Consider the following 25,152-nt stretch of genomic DNA (forward strand, 5'->3'; position numbering starts at 1 on the left):
TGGTGCATAATGGAAATTATTGGGGCGCCTATAGACCTAGATAGACATTTTTAAAAAGTTAAAAGCTAAATATAGAAACAGGGCAGTAGGCTATTAAAATAGGAGTCTCCAAGCAAAACATCCCTGCCACATTCACGAAGTAAAAGCTCAGACACAGGTACAATTGTCAAACGGTTATCTGCTGACAGTACCTGGTACCTGTGAAGAGTGCCTGCAGTCAATCTCTTTTGTGTTCACACAGCAAAGACCTTGTAAGTTGTCAGTCACTCAGCCATGTTAAAATTTTACTAAGCAGAAGGTGGCAGTGTCTTTTTTTTGTTTTTTTTCGGGCAATTCATAGCTGTGCGTATTGCTTATGGTCTAGATTCCAAGCTATCTGCTCTAATGTTGCTATTTTGTAGAAAACCCTTGTTGATACTAGCAAGATGGCCACAGCTGTATAACTACCCAGCAAGAAACGATTTAATTCACTCTCCATAATACTGCCAGTCCAGCCCATAGTCAAATGTTTAGCCAGCTAACGTTCGCACATTCGCTAGCTAGCACTACATAGTGCAGTGAACCTTAGCTAGCTAACTCAGCAGCTGTTACATGGAAGCTAGCTAATCCGTTGTAATTGAATTATAATGGCAATACCTGCTACAGTGGTTAGCTAGCTTGGAGGAAGTATTCAGTGCATTGCGTCTCTGCACTAAGCTAGCTATCATCCCATAGCCTACATTGCATATGAAGTTTGACTGGCTCATCTATGGATGTACGAAGAAAATGTTCTCTTTCTCCTTTTTTTTGGCTCCCCCACGTGGGGAGTTTGTGTTCTCTAATTGGCTCAAAGTCAGGTTGTTGGCCACTGATGAGCATTGCGATTCTACAAGTATAATCAGTAGGTTCGTCACTACCGGCTCGGCACGCAGCAGGTACAGCTTCTGTTCTAGCAAGAGAAAGAACAGCTTGCCACTGTATTAAGTGTCTATCGGCAGTGAGATTCTCATTTGTTTCTTGCTTATTTCTCTCGAGGTGGACCAGTGTACAAGAAGACTAGACCTAGAGACAATCTCTATAACCCTCTGGAATGTATTGCTATTGAGCTCCGTTGTGCTTGATTCATTAATCAATTAAGGTCACTGATCAATTAGAAACGCCCCTCACCTGGTTGTCTTTTTCTTAATTGGACACACATAGACAAAAACCAGAAGTCACTCGTCTCGTTCCTCCACTGAAGGAGTTTTGAATATTGATGAATATTTTCAGAGTGTTTTCATCGTTTTTTCACAACAATAATTGTCCCGTTACTCCGATCCATCTGAACTCATTCATTTGATGATTCCTTTCCACTAGTGTCCTTTTTTTTGTTTTTAAGACCTAGACAGTGGAGTTCTTAACTAATCAGTGGTCTTACTTGATCAATGAAGAACAAAGGGAGAAGACAAAATCCACAGACACTCAGCCCTCCATGCAATGATGTCAAGGATGCACATGGTCCATAGCTGCAGGCCTCTGCACTTAGTGGACCCTACTGCATTCCTAAGGCCAAGGCAAACATCTATTTTAACAGATCATCAAGGAGAAACATGCGTATGATTTTTTAAATAAGATTTGCATAGCCAGGATGGCTATTATCGACGGTGTCCCAAATGACACCCATATCCCCTGAATAGTGCACTACTTTTGACCTAAGCCCAATGGGTGCTGGTCTAAGGTAGTGCACTACATAGGCGAATAGGGTGTCATTTGGAACATAACCAACTACTTTGTTGTGAGGTCGTCTAGTATGGGCTCTCCTATTGCAGATGGTTGGTTTTCAGTCAGTCGAGTCAATGTTTCTTCTTAAATACATTTGCACAATAAACACTTGTTGTCGCTGAAATACATCATTACAGTTATATTTCTTCTGTTTCTTAAATACATTTGCACAATAAACACTTGTTGTCGCTGAAATACATCATTACAGTTATTAGTTACTTAGCTATCGAATTTTTCCCATATTGTCAGACTTGGTATGAATCAAAAAGCCTAAAAACACTTCAAAATACAATTTGCTGAAACAAGCCACCTACGAACCCCCACCATAGTTGCTATCTGGCCATCCAGAAACACAACAATGCACAGCTTTCTACACCTGCAACCCACACACACGCACAGCACACACACACTGGCTGGCTGTGCAGGATATGACCAGCTAGTGGCTCGCCCTTTGATTGGCAGCAATATTTACCTTTACCTGTGGGCTTCTGTCAATACAGGTGAAACGTCAACCCCCCCCCCACACACACACTGCCGTTGCAGCGAATGGTGACGCTTTCTATGTGGTAAATACAAAGGCCTATTTTAATTTATGGACTCGGCTGGTTTGGGACTTTTATGTGATATTAAGTCGGAACAATGTATTCACACTTTTGTTTAATCTGTGCAAAATAAAAACACCTGCGAAACGGTTTCCATTGAGTATTTACGTTGTTAGAAATGCTGCACCCCAGACGTTGTAGTGTGAGCAAACCTTACAGATACATATGTTCTTTCCTTTAGTAAGGGCTCTGGAAATGCATTTTTAATATTTTATTTTTACAAAAAAACTAAAATGCTGTGATAGGAAATGCCAAAGAATTTATCAAGACTTTAGATATTCTGCAAGTGATACTGGCTCCTGCTCTAATTCTTGTGCAAGATAAGGGCGTGCAAGTGTCAACCCTAAGATGGGATGGGTTTACAAAGGGGGGCTACCAGACATCTATGTGTTTCTGTCATCACTGTCTCGTCGTGTCAGTAGGGACTAGGGAGTAAATGATGCTGAGTCTTTAAATAAAAAAATAAAAAAATGCAGTTTACCCCAGAGACGGACCGTTGTGCTTTCATCATTGTCTGTTGTACTGTGCTGTGGCACTGGGGATGGTGATGGCAGCCAGTGGCCCTCTCAGTGCGTGTCCCTGTCCTCTGCCGTCTGCCACTGTAGCCCAGCCTCAGCCGACCCTCTTGCCCCAGCCTGGCCTGCACAAACACCCCATTTGTCATGCAAATAGACCCTGCATCGTTTTCAGCTGCACAGATAGTAAATTTGCTGTTTCGACGAGCCTATTGTTGGTCCTGTTCCAAGCCTATAGTGGCTTTCTGCTGCAATAACAGTAGGATTGTTCACTGCATTGTTAGCTGATGATCCACTAAGTGTGTGTGTGTGTGTGTGTGTGTGTGTGTGTGTGTGTGTGTGTGTGTGTGTGTGTGTGTGTGTGTGTGTGTGTGTGTGTGTGTGTAGAGATGGAAAGTATTTGTTACATATATTTGAGACACAGTGCCTTCATAAGGTATTTAAACCCCTAGACTTATTCCACAAATTGTGGTCTTACAGCTTGAATAAAAAATGGATTAAATATATATTATTTTTCTCTCACCCATCTACACACAATACCCCATAATGACAATATATATATATTTTCTTTTTTGAGATGTTTGCACATTTAGTTGAAAATGTAAACACAGAAACATATAATTTACTAAGTGTTCACACCCCTGAATCAGTACTTTTTGTTGTTGCTAGAAAGGCATTTCACTGTACTTCTGACATTAAACCACCTTTGGTAGAGATTACAGCTGTGAGACTTTCTGGGTAAGTCTCTCAGAGTGTTCCACACCTGGATTGTGCTACATTTTCCCATGTATCCTTTTAAAACATTATTCAAATTCAGTAAAATTGTTTTATTGATCATTGCTAGACAACCATTTGCAGGTCTTTCCATAGATTTTCAAGTAGATGTAAGTCAAAACTGTAACTCGGAACATTCATTGTCTTCATGGTCAGTTGTAGAGCATGGCGCTTGTAAACAAGTTTCGAGTGTAAATTGCACACATAGATTTGGGCTTGTAAACAAGTTTAGTGTAGATTTGGGCTTGCGTTTTAGATTATTGTCCTGCTGAAAGGTGCATTAATCTCCCAGTGTCTGGTGGAAAGGAGACTGAACCAGATTTTCCTCTAGGATTTTGCCCTGTGCTTAGCTCCATTCAATAATTTTTTTATCCTGAAAAACTCTCCAGTACTTGACGATTACAAAGCATACCCATAACATGATGCAGCCACCACTATGCTTGAAAATATGGAGAGTGGTACACAGGCATGTGTTAGATTTGTCCCAAACATAACACTTTGACTAAGAAATTTCAGCTTTTCATTTTTTTATACATTTGTAAACATTTCTAGAAACAAAATTCCACTTTGAATACTTTCTAAAGGAACTGTATGTATTTCATTACTTCTGAGTATTTAGTAATTTGTATTACACTGGACTGAACTACACTCCAATGCATTTTCCAATAAGATACTTTCGAGGGCTTTAATTTGTATTTTCAAAATATTTTTTCTGTACAATTTTTTTTTTGGCCCCCTTTCAACCTGCATTGGTATCAGAAGTTTGATTGCGCTATGGTCTGATACGAGTTTATTCTAAATGTGTATGTGAAAATGAACAATTGCAATGCATGCTGAGTATTATTCTAATGAGCTCCACCCTGAAGCACGGCCAATAATAATACCCAGTGTGCTTTTCAGTTCATTTTGGTACATTCATTTTCACATAGGTCTTTACATTTTAAGCAGTTCAGCAGACACTCTTATCCAAAGGGATTTACAGTCCGTGCATTCAACTAAGGTAGATAAAGAATCACATTTCACAGTCATAGCAAGTAAATCGTTTCTGTAACCGTTGCTAAGAATGTTGTTGCTGTTCGGGCCCGGCTTCTTGCAAATTTAGCACATTGATTCACTCTCCGGCATGCATCATGCTCTCTAGTACAGTAACCACTTACACAGTTGCAAAATCAAGATGTAGCAGCAGGAATAGAAATGTCTACTCAAATTCCAACATAATAACACTGTCTGCAAGAGGGCATGTAGTGAACTATACTCTACTCTACTTTACTGTACTGAACCCGACTCTGCTTTAATGTGATGTCCAAACTTGTGAAACATGAGGAGAATGACATTCATATCCTTAACAGATCAGGGACCCGTGATGTGATTCTGGAACCGGGTGTAAATCCACTTCGCATACTGTAGTTCAATAACCAAAATAGATTTTTTTTTTCTAACTCGGTGTCATGTCATAAGATGAAACCCCATTTTTCTCTGCAGACATTTTTTTCCATCTTCATTCGTAGCAGATATTTAGCAGTTTTTGGAAAAACGTGGTCGCGTAAACCTGAGGGGATTTTACTGTATTTCCGTTACCAAAGTTTGCATCTGCATATTTCTTCCACTAAAATCGTTTTTGTAACATTTTCAGTGGAAATTGTGAAGTGTTCCTTGTGCATAGAGTTGTATGGTTTGTTAAACTTTCAAATCAATGGTTTTTGTTTGGCATACATTTGAATGTAAAAAAAAAAAAAAACAATAACAAATGAATCAAAGCTCAATTCCGTTATCGTGGAATTGCCGGAGACCACCACACCAAGCCATCTGTGCAGGATAAAGCTTGATGCGCCAGGACAGTGGTTGGCAAATGAATGTCAACACAAAGTACAACTTAGTCAGACTGCAAGACAAGACGGTAGATGGCTACACAGGGTTAACATGAAGCATGCATCTTCACGAGCCTGGAGCTCTCTGTGACTCTCTCTGTGCTGGAGCTCTCTGTGACTCTCTCTGTGCTGGAGATCTCTGTGACTCTCTCTGTGCTGGAGCTCTCTGTGACTCTCTCTGTGCTGGAGCTCTCTGTGACTCTCTGTGCTGGAGCTCTCTGTGACTCTCTGTGCTGGAGCTCTCTGTGACTCTCTCTGTGCTGGAGCTCTCTGTGACTCTCTGTGCTGGAGCTCTCTGTGACTCTCTCTGTGCTGGAGCTCTCTGTGACTCTCTGTGCTGGAGCTCTCTGTGACTCTCTCTGTGCTGGAGCTCTCTGTGACTCTCTCTGTGCTGGAGCTCTCTGTGACTCTCTCTGTGACTCTGTGCTGGAGCTCTCTGTGACACTCTCTGTGCTGGAGCTCTCTGTGACTCTCTCTGTGCTGGAGCTCTCTGTGACTCTCTGTGACTCTCTCTGTGCTGGAGCTCTCTGTGACTCTCTGTGACTCTCTCTGTGACTCGCTCTGTGCTGGAGCTCTCTGTGACTCTCTCTGTGCTGGACCTCTGTGACTCTCTCTGTGACGGAGCTCTCTGTGACTCTCTCTGTGCTGGACCTCTGTGACTCTCTCTGTGACGGAGCTCTCTGTGACTCTCTCTGTGCTGGAGCTCTCTGATAGGAGCATAAATCTAGTCTGCTCTTCATTCATCCTGCCTGGAGCCAGCCACCCCACGGTGAATGCGATCACAGCAGGTCTCCAGCAGTGTATTCTCTCTCTCTCCCTGATCTCAAAGGGGAAAAAGTCTGCATCTACTCTGTAGCTGAGGTTTACTGCATGGCGCGTATGTCAAAGTAATACATTCAACGTGTCACAGCTGAATCCTAACATTCATCTGGAAACCTCATCAGGCTTCCTGAATAACCAATCAGCTCCCTTCTCTACACGGCATTGACACGGCTGACACCTTTTGCATGCACTTCTCCTGGCATAACCTTCCTCCCTGCAACTATAATGCTACAATTGTTTTCATTTAACCTTTTCATTTCTTGAAGGGCCGTTTTTAGGAAAATTGATTTGGTGTGTCCTGAAGGGCTGTAGAGTTCATGTATGTTTTAGTAAATCAATGTCACGTGTCTGAAACAACATTTCTTGGTTCCTCTATGGCTGCGTTGACACATGCATCCCAATTTGGATCTTTTGCCTAATTATTGGCAAGAGCTGATGTGATTGGTCCAAAGACCAATTAGTGTTAAAAGATCAGAATTGGCCTGCCTGGTTAAACCTATCAAGATAGAGGGTGAACTTTGGCACCCCGGTTCTGCTGGATGCAATAAATAGGCCTAGCCATTGTCATCATGGCTGGATCAAAGGTGTCCTTGATATTAAAGCATTCGGGTGGCAGTGCACTTCGGGTGGCAGTGCCTGATTACCAGTTGGACCTTGTGTGCAATTGACCAATAAAGTGATCTCTCTTAAACTCCCCCCCCCCAGCTAGCACACTGAGGAAAAGAAAGCTTGATGACCTGCGAATTACTGCTCTCCGGTTACCACCGAGAGAGTACATCTCATCTCATGGCATGCTATCCCAAATGGAACCCTATTCCCTACATAGTGCACTACTTAGGGAAAATATGTGCACTATATAGGGAATAGGGTGCCATTTGGAATGCTATGACAGTACTCTGGATGTTGGACAGACAAGCTGTCTGGAGGTAAATAGACAAGACATTTTGATGCACGTTTTTAAATGGTGATTGGGGAAGGTTCCTGGATTTGAATAGGAAGTGCTTTTAATTATGTTGAACCAAGGTACAGAGAGCTGGTGGGCTAACTCACATGTTAACAACACACCTGTTCGGGTTTTCTAAAGGTCATGGCTGTCAGGCTGCTTACTTAGCGAGAACAGCGGCTTCCTGCTTCAGCTCACCCCGAGGCTCAAACCCAGGACTTCCTGCCTTCCTAGCACCTATATGACCTCCTGAAACGTCTTACCAGTTGGCGCCACACAAAAAAAAAAGCAAACTATTCGCTGATGCAGGTGTGGACAGGTTCAGGAGTTCGTTTCACACATCCCCATGTGCTACGTAAACATCTCTCTCGACTCTCCAGCCACTTGTGGTGTGTGTGGGTGTATTGTTGAATAAAACAGGGCGTCACCTGGTCCACTTGGCATCATATACAGTTGAAGTGGGAGGTTTACATACACCTTAAACTCAGTTTTTCACAATTCCTGACATTAAATCATAGTAAATATTTCCTGTCTTAGGTCAGTTAGGATCACCACTTTATTTTAAGAATGTGAAATGTCAGAATAATAGTAGAGTGATTTATTTCAGCGTGGTCCCATGGTGTTTATACTTGCATACTATTGTTTGTACAGATGAAAGTGGGAACTTCAGGCATTTGGAAATTGCTCCCAAGGATGAACCAGACTTGTGGAGGTCTACCATTTTTTTCCTGAGGTCTTGGCTGATTTCTTTTGTTTTTTCCATGATGTCAAGCAAAGAGGCACTGAGTTTGAAGGTAGCCCTTGAAATACATCCACAGGTACACATCTATTTGACTGAAATTATGTCAATTAGCTTATCAGAAGCTTCTAAAGCCATGACATAATTTTCTGGAATTTTCCACGCTATTTAAAGGCACAGTCAATTTAGTGTGTAGAATTGTGATACAGTGGAATATTCTGTCTGTAAACAATTGTTTGAAAAATTACTTGTGTCAGGCACAAAGTAGATGTCCTAACCGACTTGCCAAAACTATAGTTTGTTAACAAGAAATTTGTGGAGTGGTTGGAAAAACGAGTTTTAATGACTCCAACCTAAATCTATGTAAACGTCCAACTCCAACTGTAAGTAACTGGAATGAAATGGCCCTGCAGTTCCACAGATTGTGTCATCTAATCTCGGGGACCAATTTATTTTATTTTCTTCTACCTGGACTGTAACACCTAGCCTCTTACATCCAGCCAATTCAACCAGGCCGGTAAGCCTGCATCCTGCTGAAGCCTGACCAATTCAACCAGGCCGGTAGGCTGACATCCTACTGAAGCTTGGCCAATTCAACCAGGCCAGTAGGTCCTACATTCTGCTGAAGCCTGGCCAACTCAACCAGGCCAGTAGGTCCTACATCCTGCTGAAGCCTGGCCAACTCAACCAAGCCTGGTAGGCCTATATCCTGCTGAAGCCTGGCCAACTCAACCAAGCCGGCAGGCCTACATCCTGCTGAAGCCGGGCCAACTCAACCAGGCCGGGAGGCCTACATCCTGCTGAAGCCTGGTTACACTGAAGCCGGGCCAACTTAACCAGGCCGGTAGGCCTACATCCTGCTGAAGCCTGGCCAACTCAACCAGGCCGGTAGGCCGACATCCTGCTGAAGCCTGGCCAACTCAACCAGCCTGGTAGGCCGACATCCCAGCCTGGCCAACTCAACCAGCCTTGTAGGCCGACATCCTACTGAAGCCTGGCCAACTCAACCAGCCAGGCCGACATCCTACTGAAGCCTGGCCAACTCAACCAGCCTTGTAGGCCGACATCCTACTGAAGCCTGGCCAACTCAACCATCCTGGTAGGCCTACATCCTGTGACAATATGTTATGAGAGAGTTAGCAGGCTGTAATGCTTGGAATCCTAAATAATGCTAGCTCATGTTAGGCTGCTACCAGGCCAACAACTGTTACGGTGGTGCTTCCCTGAATGGATAAGTTATCCACTTGATCTTACTATTGCCTTGGCCCATTCTTCATACTCTTGCAGATGTGGTCTTAAACCAGGTGTACTAAATAGGATCTGAAGATCGCATACCCCCCATAGTTGAGCAGTGATCTCATGTTGTAGTCATGGAGCTGAAGTTAGCTGCCGACCTAGTTGACCGCTACTTACGCAGGACGGTGCTCTGCCGTGACCTGGAGCTGATACCCTCAGCACGCAGAGCACCTGCCGTCAGTATCGTTTAAGTCAATCCCAGCCGTGTAGGAAGTGTATCGCCATGTGACTGCTGGGGAAGACATGGTTCCCAAAAGAGCTTCATAATATAACAGCTGTAACCTAATGGATCCATATGTATCTGACATCTTTGAAAGTGTATGGTACCTCAGACTGCCAGGACGGTCAGAAGTGACATAACAGCCGCAGGCTCAAGAAGAGTTATTTTCATCCCATCTCTCTGTCTCCATTTCTTTGCCCTGGCCCTGTTTCTCTTTTCCACTCCATGCCCCCATCTCTCGTTCCCTCACTCCCTCTCGCCTTCCTGCCATCCTCTCGCGGATGTCTGATTCATCTTTCTTCCTCTGGGTCTGTGTAATTCCATTGAGGGACTTTTGGGATTGTTGGAATTCCCGGCATGCGTGTGTGTGGGTCTGGAAGAGTGAGAATGAGCGGGTTGGTTGGTTCCGCCTGCTTTGAATGCCACCCTGGGTTTATTATCAGCATGGCTGGACATGGGCCTGTCTGGCTGCACTCTCACACTGAAGCTTTTGCTCCAGATTCACAGTGCTCAAAGCACTCACCCTGAGGCCGCCTTGGTTTCAGCACAGATCGCTCTGGCATAGTCTCCTGGCTGTTAGCATGCCGTCTCTGACAGGACATGTCCCCTGGCTTCGTTACATGCTGAAGAAAAACAATTACAAGACCTGCTTGGTTGGTTGTATTTCATGTTAACATTAGGTGAGGCAAAGACAGCAGGGCAAAGACTCCTTCAATTGTCTTTTCTTTAGCTTCAGTACCTCTCGCTGGTATTTAAGTTGTGCCGTCTTCACCCCTGACGCTAAATCTTTGAGAGAGAGTTTTTCTCCTGTGACCTCTTGCTGGCATCTCACAACATACTTGTCTTCAACCCATGTGCTGCAAATCACTGGGAATGCTGTACTACTTTTCAATTAGGTTGCATTGCAAAACAAAGCTACATCGAATGCTGAGATCTGCAAGTAAAAATCCTAAAGGGGAGACTGTATTTTTATTTATTTAAATTGTGCAAGATAATATGGAATAACTAAAAACAGCGACTGTATTTGCATAGCTTGCAATAATTTCCTCTCACAGTTGTGAAAATATATGACACAAGAATTGTAATGTTAGGAAGGTCTGTTGAAGAAGACATGTTTTTGAGATGAAAATATTATATTGGCTCAGGACAGACAATTTTTTTTGTACCTTTATTTAACTAGGCAAGTCAGTTAAGAACACATTCTTATTTTCAATGACGGCCTAGGAACAGTGGGTTAACTGCCTGTTCAGGGGCAGAACGATAGATTTGTACCTTGTCAGCTCTGGGATTCAAACTGGCAACCTTTCGGTTACTAGTCCAACACTCTAACCACTAGGCTACCCTACCGCCCCAATACAGCCTATTAGCTTATTCCTGCCCTGTACACTCTAAATTATATAATTTATTGATTAGTGGAAAAAATATATATCCATTACATATTAGGATATTTATGACAATATAGGCCTATCGCAATATTATTTTGGACAATATCGCAATATTATTTTTGCGCTAGTCAGCTCAGCTGTAAAAGGTGAGCCAATATGTTGTCAGCACTTTTTATTTTATTTCGATGACTTAATCAAAACTTGTTTTCTCACGGGTCTCTTTTTTGATCAGCCGCAGGTTCTGTCCCTTGTGATTTTCCTTTCTGGAGAAATCCGCCAAAGTCTGCATCACAAATGGTGCCCTATTCTCTTTCTAGGGCTTTGGTCAAAATTAGTGGATTCTATATGGAATTGGGTGCCATTTGGAAATGACCCTGGGTCTGATCCAACCACTTTTCAACATGTTGCGTGACAGTGTGAGTGAATGCAAAGGTGATTCTTTGACATGCAGCTCAGTGCATGACTGTCTCTTTCTATCATTATGAGTTGCTGCCCTTTGCTTACATGTCTCCCATCTCTCATGCATGCAAATGTGAAATGAATGTGGTGCCTACAGTATAGGTAAGATGTTAAGTCAGTGTGTGATGTGCATGCAGCAGGGACCTCAGGGGACTGTGTCTGTGGACTGGAGATGGAAGCTGTCGTCTTCGCAGAGTGTGCCGCGTCTTGTTTCATCCCATAGAGCCAGAGACTTGTAGGTTGAAGACTGTGGAGTTGTGCTGAATCCCCTGTCAGCCGTAGCAGCATGACATGCATAGTCATGGAGATAGCCTGGGGAAGCTGGTACTCAGCCATGGCCACTCACCGATTTTTGTTTTTTTTGGAAAAGTGTTGGTAATGAAACGGTTAGAGAGCCTGCCTGTGGCATACCCTGGCAGAATGGTATGCATATTCATGGAGAAAGCATGATGGTGCTTAACCAGTTCTTTGTTTTGGCAAAGTCCCCGTAATGAACTGGAGAGCGAGTCCCTCGCCAGCCTGCCTGGCATTGACATGCATAGTCTTGTCATGGAAAAAGCTTGATGAATGTGGTGCCTGGTGCTCAGTCATGTTAATAACCACTCACCAGTTCTTTATTTTGGCAAAGCCTTGGTAATGTGCGGCAGGTAGCCTGGTGGTTAGAGCGTTGTACTAGTAACCGAAGGTTGCAATATCAAATTCCCGAGCTGACAAGGTATAAATCTGTCGTTCTTTCCCTGAACTAGGCAGTTGACCCACTGTTCCTAGGCAGTCATTGTAAATAAGAATTTGTTCAATAACACACTTGCCTAGTTAAACAAATAAAAATAAAAATGTCACAGCACTATTTGAGGGAGCAGTGGGAAGCACTAAGCTCTTGTCCAAGAGGATGTAACATTGCAAAGCGTTCAGTTCAATGCATTGTTTGTCAGCTCTAGAAATAAAATGAATGTAAAACATTCTACATCACTGATCACTGGTGTTGAATGGAGCAGCGAACTCCTGTTTTTACATTCTGAAACCTGCAGTTGGTGGAGTAGGACTCCTTTGTGGTTTTGGTTTGGTTAATGTCCATTCAAACAGTCATAGACTTAGGCCTATTAGAAGACTCGTGTCGGTTTGCAAATGCTATTGTCGTCTGTTAATACGTGTGGGAGGGGCCCAAAGTGACATTTTGGTGCAGCAAAGCTGCTTTGGAAAGTGGAAATCCTGAGGCGTTGAGAGGCCACGGTGACAGTACAGTGGCGCAGAGAGATGATGGTGGCACGCTGGACTGTGTGTCTGTGAGGTTTTGATCAGTATGTTTTTTTTTGTGTGTATGTTTTCCAGTTAATGGGGATCCTAATAAAATAGAAAATAGACTTTCTTAAAAAATGTAAATAATTCTAGTTGAGTGAGTTTATTGACTGAGTATCTTTATCATGGCTTACTAGAACTGCACCTGCAGTACATCATAGCACAGACGCTGCATTGTCAGGTATGTTTACCATCAAGTACGTGTGTGTGTGTGTGTGTGTGTGTGTGTGTGTGTGTGTGTGTGTAATGTGCATAGCATTCTCACAAATACTTACGGTATGTTCAGTTACTTGAAACAGTTCCTCACGCTCCCAAACATTCCGATCAACGCAAAAAACCAAAACAATAGGCAATATGCTTCCTCCCTCCTCCTGGGAGGAATGAGTATACTCCCTCCACTTTAAAGATCTATGTACTTACTAGGTGACGTCACCACCGCCCATAGCCAGGTGGACGTCACCACCGCCCATAGCCAGGTGGACGTCACCACCGCCCATAGCCAGGTGGACGTCACCACCGCCCATAGCCAGGTGGACGTCACCTAGTAAGTATGTAGATCTTTTGAAGTCCGGGCGTGTCTGTGTAGCTCTTCTGTGTGAGTGAGCAGGATTAAAAATACTATTTGAAATCTTTTTGAATATGTTGAGCGTTTGCTTTAGTCTGCCTGGAGTACCAGGTGGGCGTGGTTTCCACTTGTGGGATTTTCTATTGGTTCTGTGGCAAGCTCTGTCAAGCACAGCTAAAGTACATGACATGATTTTGAAATAGTACTTGAATCCAGGTCTGTGTGGAAGCACTAGAGGTGTGATCCAGATGCTCTGGTGAACACACACACACACACACACTCTTTGTCGGAGACGGCAACCTGTCACTCACACCCTCAGGAGTGTCCGTAATGCCCTGTGGCATGGAGCCGTTGAACCTTCCACCCGGATGTAGAGAGCTCTAACTCGCGTTGCTCCAACGCTACAGACACATCTCCTCTCGCTGCTCGTAATCGCAGCGGGCCTGTTACATTCAATTAGGTTCTGGAGTTACTCACGCATCCAACCGGAAGTGTCTGACGGGCTGCTGGACTCAGGCCCTGGAAATACACTGCAGGATGAGACATCTGAGATGACTAGAAGTAACATTTTAAAAACTCGGGAAGAAACTCCACTTTTACAATTCAGATCATCCAAACTGCCTTTCTAATTTTGTTGAATGTGAATTGCTGTCTTCAGGTGTATGTGTTGGTGTATAATTGTATTGTTCTACCAGTTGTTCACTGCTGTCATTTCTCTCCTTTCAGGTAAGAGGAAGCCTGGGCTCAAGCTCTCCAAGGAAGTGTTTGAGCAGCCTCCTGCTGCTGCTGCTACGTAAGACTTTCACTCTTTAATATCTTCTTTACATCTTGACATTTACATCTTGACATTTACATCTTTACATCTTGACATTTACATCTTGACATCTTTACATCTTGACATTTACATCTTTACATCTTGACATTTACATCTTGACATTTACATCTTGACATTTACATCTTTACATCTTGACATTTACATCTTGACATCTTTACATCTTGACATTTACATCTTTACATCTTGACATTTACATCTTTACATCTTGACATTTACATCTTGACATTTACATCTTGACATCTTGACATTTACATCTTTACATCTTGACATTTACATCTTTACATCTTGACATTAGTAGGGTAGAGAGGAAAAAAGGGGAGAGAGGTATTTATGACTGTCATAACCTACCCCTGGGCCAGCGTCATGACAACAGCTTTGCACACTCTTGGCATTCTCTCAACCAGCTTCACCTGGAATGCTTTAAAACAGGGAATTAACTTCCCAGTGTTTGGTGGAAAGCAGATTGAACCAGGTTTTCCTCTAAGATTTTGCCTGTGCTTATCTCCATTCTGTTTATTTTTTATCCTGAAAAACTCCCCAGTCCTTAACGATTACAAGCATACCCATAACATGATGCATCCACCACTATGCTTAGAAATATGGAGAGTGGTACTCAGTGATATGTTATGTTGGATTTTCCCCAAACATAACACTGTATTCAAGACAATTAGTTGTTTTTGCAGTATTCATTTAGTGCCTTGTTGCAAACAGGATGTATTATATTTTGAAATATTTATATTATGTACAGTGTTCCTTCTTTTCACTCTGTCAATTAGATTAGTCATGCCTTTTGCACACGTTGTATATAGACTCACCCCTTTTTTCTACTGTGTTATTGACTTGTTAATTGTTTACTCCATGTGTAACTCTGTGTTGTCTGTTCACACTGCTATGCTTTATCTTGGCCAGGTCGCAGTTGCAAATGAGAACTTGTTCTCAACTAGCCTACCTGGTTAAATAAAGTGAAATAAATAAATAAATAAAATTGTGGAGTAACTTCAATGTTGTTGATCCATCCTCAGTTTTCTCCTGTCTCAGCCATTAAACTCTGTAACTGGCCTCATGGTGAAATCCCTGAGTGGTTTCTTTCCTCTCCGGCAACTGAGTTAGGAAGGACGCGTGTATATTTATAGTAACTGGTTGTATTGATACACCATCCAAAGTGTGTTTAATACTTTCGCCATGCTCAAGGGGTATTTAATGTCTGCTATTTTCTCTTCATTTTTACCCATATACTAATACACTGGTGCCCTTTGCGAGGCATTGCAAAACCTCCCTGGACTTTGGTTGAATCTGTTTGAAATTCACTGCTTGACTGAGACACCTTTTCAATTATCTGTATGTGTTGAGTACAGAGATGAGGTAGTCATTAAATAATTATGTTAAACACCTATTGCACAGAGTGAGTCCATGTGACTTGTAAAGCACATTTTTACTCCTCTACTTATTTAGGCTTGCCATAACAAATCAAATCAAATGTATTTATATATTATTATTATTATTTATTTATATAGCCCTTCGTACATCAGCTGATATCTCAAAGTGCTGTACAGAAACTCCAGCCTAAAACCCCAAAACCCCAAACAGCAAGCAATGCTGTTTGGGGTTTTAACTTAAAGGGTTAAATACTTATTGACTCCAGACATTTCAGCTTTTCATTTTTTTATTAATTTGCCCCCCAAAATAAATGTATGACATCATTCCACTTTGACATTTACATTTACATTTAAGTCATTTAGCAGACGCTCTTATCCATGATGGAGTATTGTGTGTAGACCAGAGACGCAACATCTCAGTATATTCAAGGGATGTGAATACTTTCTGAAGGCACTGTATATTACAACTCTTTGTATTACAACGACATTATTCACCTTGTGTAATTACAAAATCACCCCCAACACAATACAAAGTACAATCCAGTCACTAAAGTAGAAATGGTACATGTATTTGTACCAAACCATTCAGTACAGGAACCACGCTTTGGTGAACCCAAATGAATACACCCAAATGAATACATCACTAGGCCGAGGCTGTGCCTACACTGTGTTGTATGGCTCTTTAGTAAATCTGAGCTGACAACTTTGTACGCTATGTCCTTCTGTAGCTCAGTTGGTAGAGCATGGCGCTTGTAATGCCAGGGTAGTGGGTTCGATCCCGGGACCACCCATACGTAGAATTTATGCACACATGACTGTAAGTCGCTTTGGATAAAAGCGTCTGCTAAATGGCATATATTATTATTATTATTATTATTATTCTGTTCAAACAACTAGAGCCTATGCGCACATTGTGATCAAAATTCAAATCTTAATTGCCACATTTCAGACGGTCATTTTGTGAGGCGCAGCCGGGAGCTAGTTCTGTATGATATGCTGAGTGTTGAGTGAATAAACCAGGAGGATACTCCATGATAATTTAAACATCTCCAGCTCGGGAACATTTTGGTTTCCCAGTAGAAGAGTTAGTAGGATATCAACTAAATATATTGAATTTCTGAGATAATTAATTGATTTTCCCTAAGATGATAAGAGATGTTAATAAAAAATGCGTCAGTGATTTTGTATTTTCCTTCAACTTCCTGAAGACTCGTTGGGAGCGGGAATGTGTCCATCTTTGTTTTCGTGTTCGTCCGCCACCATGTAGACGTCAGCATGATGCTAATGATATGATGTAACGATATGACAAGCTACCTATTCTGGTTGATGGAAAGCCTTTCTCAAAAACCTTCTCATTTTAAATGTTAACTACAAAGTAGACTATGGATATCTGGCAGAATGATATCACGATTATTTGCATCAATCCCGTGGTGATTATGTTCGGCAAACTCTGCAATCACATGTACGCTATAGAAGCACAACTAACCAAGGATCTTGCTGGTGGGCACATAAATTAAAGTTGCAGTATGCAGAAATCGCTCAGTCATTTCCTGGATGCTAAAACTCTTAATAGTTTGCCTAATTTCAGTTTGTGACAAAATAAACTAGTATAGTGTGAGAATCATTTTACCATCTAAACCGCTCTGAAATATATTTTCCATAACCAAAAATATTGTTGTACCACCCTCCCAAAAACTACAGTAACTGTCGCCATTTTAATTTCCCACTGTACCAAATCTAACCGTGCCCCCCTAAAACCGCAATTACATACCAAACCGCGGGTTTGGTGAACTGTTACACCCCTACCTACTATGGAACAATTCTATTACCATTTTATTATCATGTTGTTACTAGTGGAATTACAAAACTCTTTGCGCACTCTAGTGCCTACTTACAGAGTCACCTCCATCACCTAAGCCGCCTGCTATCGTGCTGTAACACAGGTGGTGTCAGTGGACTTGGAGCCTATATTGACTGTGGAACCCCTTTTTACTAGCCTCAGATTCATGTTGAATCCAGTCTTCCACTGTTGGTAGCCATCGTAATTCTTTGGGACGAAGTGAGACTGAAGCTCAAGCGATTTCCCTGAGCCATTCTGCCCCAAGCGGTCTAACTTTTTTCCCCCAATAGACCAAACATGCCTACCGTTAAACCGTGTACCCTGCTCTTGACGTCAAAGCCGCAATGTATTGTTTGTTGGTATGAGTTTATGATACATGTAATTCCATTATTATAAACTTATGCATAGAGACTTTTTATTTTAGATGGAATATCACCAATCTACATTGTTAAATTTATGGACATATATTGCGCAACCTTCTCTTTTAAATATAAAGTGTTATCCTGTTTTGCTATGAGGCATTTTAATACAGATATGAGGTTGTCATCAACATGATGACCCTAAAGATGTCAGTGACGGCTCCATTTCCTCCCAATCAGGAGAGAGGAGGCTAGTTAGAGATTACCGTTTGGATGTGTTCACCGATAAGTGGTTCACAAACTGATGTCTTTGGCGCAATGTGCCCAGTGAATATTGTTCGCAGCATCATTTCAGTGTCATGATGATAACTCAAGACAAACACTGTTTCTTACATTAACATCTACATGTAGATTTTTTCCCCCAGAACATTTTGAAATCTTAATGAATTAACCTGTTAGGCCGCCCCCATCCCGGATCCGGATTGTGACTACAGCCTCAAGCTCATTACCATAACGCAACATTAGCGATTTCTGAAAATTGCAAAATAAATGAAATAAATATGCCTGTCCTCAAGCTTATCCTTTTCTTAACAATCCTGTCGTCTCAGATTTTCAAAATATGCTTTAGAACCAGAGAAAATCAATAATTTGTGTAAGAGTGGTGATAGCTAGCGTAGCATTTAGCGTTAGCATTTAGCACGCAACATTCACAAAAACCAGCAAAGGGATCAAATAAAATAATTTACCTTTGAAGAACTTCAGATGTTTCAATGAGGAGACTCTCAGTTACATAGCAGATGTCCAGTTTTTCCTGAAAGATGCTTGTGTAGGACACAACGTTCCGTTTTTGTTACTATGCATTTGGCTACCGAAACTAACCGAAAATTCAGTCACCTAAACGTCGAACTTTTTCCGAATTAACTCCATAATATCGACTGAAACATGGAAAACGTTGTTTGAATCAATCCTCAAGGTGTTTGGTCATATATCTCTTCATTGAAATGCCAGTCCTAGACACGTGCATTCTTCTCTGATTCGGATGGAAAAATACTGGGACCTGACTTGCGCACCAATTTCACGCAGACACCATGCGGGACACTTGTAATTGTAGGCTCTTATGGCCAATCTTCCAATGATATGCCTACAAATACGTCACAATGCTGCAGACACCTGGGGAAACGATAGGAAGTGTCCGTTGATTCCCAAAGCCATTCACAGCCATATAAGGAGATCATGGAAAACGTGCCTTCAAAATCCTGTTGATTTCCTGGTCACTCAAACATCTTGGTTTTGCCTGTAGATATTGTTCTATGGCACTCACAGTGAAAATCTTTGCAGTTCTGGAAACGTCAGAGTGTCTTCTTTCCAAAACTATCAATTCCAAGCATAGTCGAGCATCTTTTCGTGACAAAATATCGCGCTAAAAACGGGCACGTCTTTTATCCAAAAATGAAATACTGCCCCTAGAGTTCTAACAGGTTAATGCATGCAGTTTTATGTACATAACGCTTTTTATATCCTAACAACTGTTTGATTACTTTACAGACCCCCAAGAGATTTGATTCGAAAGCTTGTGTGACCATTGGAGAGAAGGTACTACTTACCACATCTTATTCCTGTTCACTGAACTGTTCAGTGTAGTTTACTCACATTCTTACCTTTCGTTTACCACTATGTTTCGTCCCCACACGTTCCTCCGACTAAACCTTTATTTAAAACTGAAGCACAAACTTCGGGTTTGACATTTGTAGTTGTTGTAACCTATACTGTGTTTAGATGGTACGAGGTAAACGGCAAATGTTTTCAGTGAGAGCGTGACGGTAAATGCCGTTGAGGCTGGCGGAGAGTTCAAATATTTCAACTTTGCCGTCTGCCGTCTTCTACCGGGTGTTGTTACCATAACAATGCAAACCTTCGGACAGATGGGGTGGCAGCGTAGCCTAGTGGTTAGAGCGTTTGGACTAGTAACCAGAAGGTTGCAAGTTCAAACCCCGAGCTGACAAGGTACAAATCTGTTGTTCTGCCCCTGAACAGGCAGTTAACCCACTGTTCCTAGGCCGTCATTGTAAATAAGAATTTGTTCTTAACTGACTTGCCTAGTTAAATAATTAAAATAAAATAAATGGAACAATTAGACCGATATTTCACTGGATGTGACATTGTTGGTATTTCCACAAACAAATATAGTGATGAGAGGACGGCCCAGTGGACGGTGGTGGAGAAGATGGATTTTGGCCAAAGTTCTGTAAATTTTCTCATTTGATGAAACATTTGATATCCATACTGTTTTCTGTTTCTAAAAACTATAATAATTGTATCCAACAGAGTGGACTGTGTTTTGTAGACTTAACGCTTTGCCAAAGTTGTAACAAAAAAAAATTGGCGTTGTTTATAAGGAGTGCAATGGCGAATTGAGTTAATACACACGTGAACTTCAGAGTAGGCGTTCCCTAATGGACACATGCGAGTAAATGCTACAATGCGCCAATAGGATCTCACTAGCTCGTGTTTGACTCTGCCACTATGATTCATATGCTCAGACCAGAGCCTGTCATTTCCAATCGATCTTGGGTTAGTTCTAGAAACTCTTTGCTGTCGGGCTGCTTTTTACAGTCCTCTTCTTTCTTGTCCCACTGTGCCGACTGGTATGACGGTTTTTGCGTCCCTCAGTCTGAACAGCATTAGGTTGAGTAAGATTCTCTGTGCTTTGGATGCAGAAAGATGAAAGCTTTGGCTCAGTAAAAGGGTCTGTGAGCCGACTATATAACGGCCTAGCAAACATTACGACTCGGACTGAATACTTGATTGCAGACTGGAATGTGTTTATCTTCCTGACGGGCAGTAAAAGTATTTACCAATTTTTCATTGGTAAAATGCTGGCTTTTTTCCTCTTATAATTTAGCCTGAAGTCAAGGTCGGGGCAACCATTGATTTAGTTGGTGTATGAAGTGAAAAGGACAGAAGTTCTCCATTCTTTACGGGAACCAGTAGTTTAGATGAAAAAGGGGTAATTTGCGGTGTCTTTCGACTCAGCCCCCTTACCATGTCCAATGCTTTCCCTGTTGATTAGAAACTGTTGGTTAGAGTAGTTACTTAAACAAAGACATAGCTCCGAGCCACTCTCAGACAAAGAGGAGTACCCCCGGTTAGAATCACACTGTTGTTGGGAGATTAGATCTAGTTTTTCTTTTGTGCTTTTCGGGCTCTCTGTTACTGTTTTGTTTTCACGAGATGAGGATTGGGTAAAAAAAAAAAAAAAAGGAATTCTAGTGACTCATCTTTTACCCTGCTCAATTTGTGTTCAGTGATTGGCATCAAGGGAGGGAGATACATGTTCCTTCTTCCTTATTACATCGTGTCACCCATTCATGTTTTGATCTGTCACTGTCGAGCCTGACACACATCTCTCCCCTCTCTGCCGGTGCTGAGCAGAACTTTGTGGTGAAGGCAGATGACCTGGAGCAGATTGGCGAGCTGGGGAGAGGGCGACGGCGTGGTGGACAAGATGAGGCACATGCCCAGTGGCCTGATCATGGCAGTCAAGGTATGAGAGATTTGATGCTGTAACTGATCTCTTTAAGGGGATCTAGGGCTACGTTTACACAGGCAGCCCATTCTGGTCTTTTTCCCCACTATTTGGTCTTTTGACCAATCAGATCAACAATTGTCGCAAGAGATCAGAATTTGTCTGCCTGTTGCAAAACAGCCGTGGTGACAGCTGCTGATGTAATAAGTGAGTTGATGGATGGATTTGATGTCCTTTTCCCTCCCACCCTAGAGGATCCGTGCCACAGTGAACACCCAGGAACAGAAGAGAGACTGTTGATGGACCTGGACATCTCTATGAGGACAGTAGACTGCTTCTACACAGTCACCTTCTACGGCGCACTCTTCAGAGAGGTAGCCAGCTTCTTTATAAAAAATACTTTAAAAATCAAATACAATTCAAATAATAATACTTATGTCTTGTAGTGTTTTTTTTCTAAAGTACAAAAGCCTACAATAGACAATCTTTAGGTGGAGTGTATTAATTGTGTTTTGATCCCCGTAAGTTGTTTCACAACAGCTACTCCTCTTTGGTTTCTCTACTGCTGGTCGTGTTCATTACTATGTTGAACGTAGGCTTCCTTTACAATGTCTTTACAGGGATGTCGGAGGACAGAGACTTGTAAACATGCTGCCAAACATATCGGTACCCGTACACTTTACAGTGGAGTGCAACAGTTTTTTTATATTTTCCAAACTAGTTGGTTCTTTTTTACCCCAGTAGGCACCTGCAATTTACAAGAGTAGGATAAATGATACTTTCCAAGAATCACTGCCTCACTCACCAAATTAATTAGAATTTTGAATAATTTAGTCCATGACATTTTTGACTTAAGTGCAGAACCTAATTTCAGTTTTGATCAGTTGTATATCAAACAAAATGTATATCAAACACCGTAAGTTTTTAAATGTTTAAATGTCAACTTATTTTAGAAGTAATTGTGAATCCTGCATGGGTGCCTATATATTTGACTGCATAAGGTATGTTCAGAGAGGCAGTTATTTAACAACTAACTTAGTCCTCTTCATTTCTACACTATACAAAATATGTGGACACCCATTCAAATGAGTGGATTCTGCCATTTCAGCCACACCTGTTGCCGACCGGTGTATAAATTTGAGCACATTAGCCATGCAATCTCCATAGACAAACATTGGAAGTAGATCGGCCCGTACGAAGAGCTGTTGACAACGTGGGCACTGTCATAGGATGCCACCTTTTTAAAACAAGTCAGTTCATCAAATTTGTGCCCTGCAGAGCTGCCCGGTCAACTGTAAGTGCCGTTATTGTGAAGTGCAAACGCCGAGGAGCAACAACGGCTCAACTGAGAAATTGACCCACACAAGCTCACAGAACCGGGCCACTTGCAACACTCACTACCGAAGTTTAAACTGCCTCTGGAAGCAACATCCGCACAAGAACTGTTCGTTGAGAGCTTCATGAAATGGGGTTTCCATGGCCGAGAAGCCGCACACAAACCTAAGTGCAATGCCAAACATCGGCTGTAGTGGTGTAAAGCTCGCCGCCATTGGACTCTGGAGAGATGAATCACGCTTCACTATCTGGCAGTCCAACAGACGAATCTGGGTTTGGTGGATGCCAGGAGAACACTACCTGCTCCAATGCATATGTAAAGTAAAGTTGGTGGAGGAGGAATAATGGTCTGGGGCTGTTTTTCATGGTTCAGGCTAGGCTCCTTAGTTCCAGTGAATGGAAATCTTAACGCCTATAGCATACAATGACATTCTAGACAATTCTGTTCTTCCAACTTTGTGGCAACAGTTTGGGGAAGGCCCTTTCCTGTTTCAGCATGACAATGCCCCCATGCAAAGTGAGGTCCATACTGAAATGGTTTGTCGAGATCGGTGTGGAAGAACTTGACTGGCCTGCACAGAGCCCCTGACCTCAACCCCACCGAACATCTTTGGGATGAATTGGAACGCGGACTGCAAGCCAGGCCTAATTGCCAGGCCTAATTTCCAGGCCCAATTGCCCAACATCAGTGCCTGACCTCAATGTTCTTGTGGCTGAATGGAAGCAAGTAAATTCTCTGCAATGTTCCAGAAGAGTGGAGGCTGTTATAGCAGCAAAGGGGCAGGGACCAACTCCATATTAATGGAAGGAGATGTTCAACTAGCGGGTGTCCACATACTTTTGGTCATGTGGAAACATAAGACTTCCTGATTTACACATGACATTGTACTGTAGGACTGGGCTGCCATCCAGACACAGGTACCGTGACCCCTTTCTCTCACGTAGAGAGACGTCAGATGATAGAGCGGTGTATGTTGTAGTCAAGATAAACAAATAACGAATTTCTGATCTTGCCGGATGTAATTACTACCACTCGTAGAGAAGAGAGCGTTCCACAGGATTATGCATCTGCAGCGGAGCACATTGGAAAAAGCTCCTTCCTGTTAGCCAATCTGTGTCTGGAATGTGGTTCTGTTTTTCCAATCGTTCTCTACCGCTTTCTCCATAGCCCCCTTTTTCCGTTCCCACCACCCCCTTCTCCATCTCAGTACCCACCACCCCCCACCCCACCTCCTTAACCCTTAAACTCTCACCCCAATCTGACCTTCTCATGTTGTACCTGTGTTCCCAGGGTGATGTGTGGATCTGTATGGAGCTGATGGACACCTCTCTGGATAAGTTCTATAAGCAGGTGATAGAAAAAGGCATGACCATCCCTGAAGATATCCTGGGAAAGATGGCTGTCTCGGTGAGTAGGACTACTTCCTCACTTCCTTTCCTTGTGTAAATAGGACTAACTATGTCACATCATTCAGCCTAGAGACCAAGCGGAATATTACATGTGTTCTGTAGGACTGGGTTTCCGTTAGTCGGTAATTGCCGGCTTTGGGCCGATTTAAAAAAAAAATAAATGAAAAGCTGATCAATAAAATTGTAGCCCGGCCAAATTGTCCAGTGGTGTCCAGCTGCTGAGGAGAGAGAGAACACAAGTAAGTATTCACCCCAATTGGACTTATCCACATTTTGTTGTGTAAATGAAATGTTAAAAATACCAATTAAATACTTTTCAATTCCAGGTTTTAACACAATATATACTTAAAACCTGCAAATATTTTTGACACCAAAGTGAATTTAAAAAAGTGTTTGTTGCATTAGTGTTCGGCCCCCTGATTCAATACTTGGTAGAAGCACCTTTGGCAGCGATTACAGCTGTGAGTCTTTGGGTACGTCTGGATACTGCAATATTTGGTCTATTCTTAACAAAATTGCTCAAGCTCGGTTTAGTTGGATGGGCACCTTTGGTGAACAGCAATTTGTCAGATTCTCAATTGGATTGAGGTTTGGGCATTGACTGAGCTATTCAAAGACATTCAGGTTGTTGTTTTCAAACCACTGCAGTGTAGCTTTGGCTGTGTGTTTAGGGTCATTGTTCTGCTAGAAGGTGAACCTCCGCCTTAGGTCTCTTGCTGGACGGGGAACCTCCGCCACACGCAGGCCTCTTGCTGGACGGGGAACTCTCTGCCACAGTCGCAGGCCTCTTGCTGGACGGGGAACCTCCCCACAGTCACAGGGCCTCTGCTGGACGGGGAACCTCCGCCACAGTCACAGGCCCTTGCAGACTGAAACAGGTTTTCCTCTAGAATTTCCCTGGATTTGCCCTCAAACTTGATCAGTTTCTGTTAATGAAAAAGCATCCCCATAACATGATGCTGCCACCACGTCACCATGGGATGGTGCTCAGGGCTATAAGCAGTCTTGGCTTTTACTGAGAGAACTTTTTCCACATGTCTTTTGTCAAAAATATATATTTTTTACAGCTTTATTCTCACTTCTAAAAAGCCCAGGTAATAGTTGTCCCATGTACAGTTTTCCCCATCTCAGCTGTGGATCTCTCCAGCTCCCTTCAGATTTGCCCCTTGGTTTCCTTTCCGACGAATGCCCTCCTTACCCGGTCACTGAGTTTGGTGCAGAGCCTTCTAGGCAGAGTCACAGTTGTG

At 42.5% G+C, this 25,152-nt stretch overlaps 1 pseudogene; it reads left to right on the top strand.

Annotated features, from left to right (window-relative positions):
- Positions 1 to 24,778, top strand: part of LOC127921666 (dual specificity mitogen-activated protein kinase kinase 6-like) — a 25,910-nt pseudogene extending 1,132 nt beyond the window's left edge.
- The last annotated feature ends 374 nt before the right edge of the window (positions 24,779 to 25,152 follow it).

This window comes from Oncorhynchus keta, unplaced genomic scaffold (assembly GCF_023373465.1).
Source record: "Oncorhynchus keta strain PuntledgeMale-10-30-2019 unplaced genomic scaffold, Oket_V2 Un_contig_23024_pilon_pilon, whole genome shotgun sequence".
Lineage (NCBI taxonomy): Eukaryota > Metazoa > Chordata > Actinopteri > Salmoniformes > Salmonidae > Oncorhynchus > Oncorhynchus keta.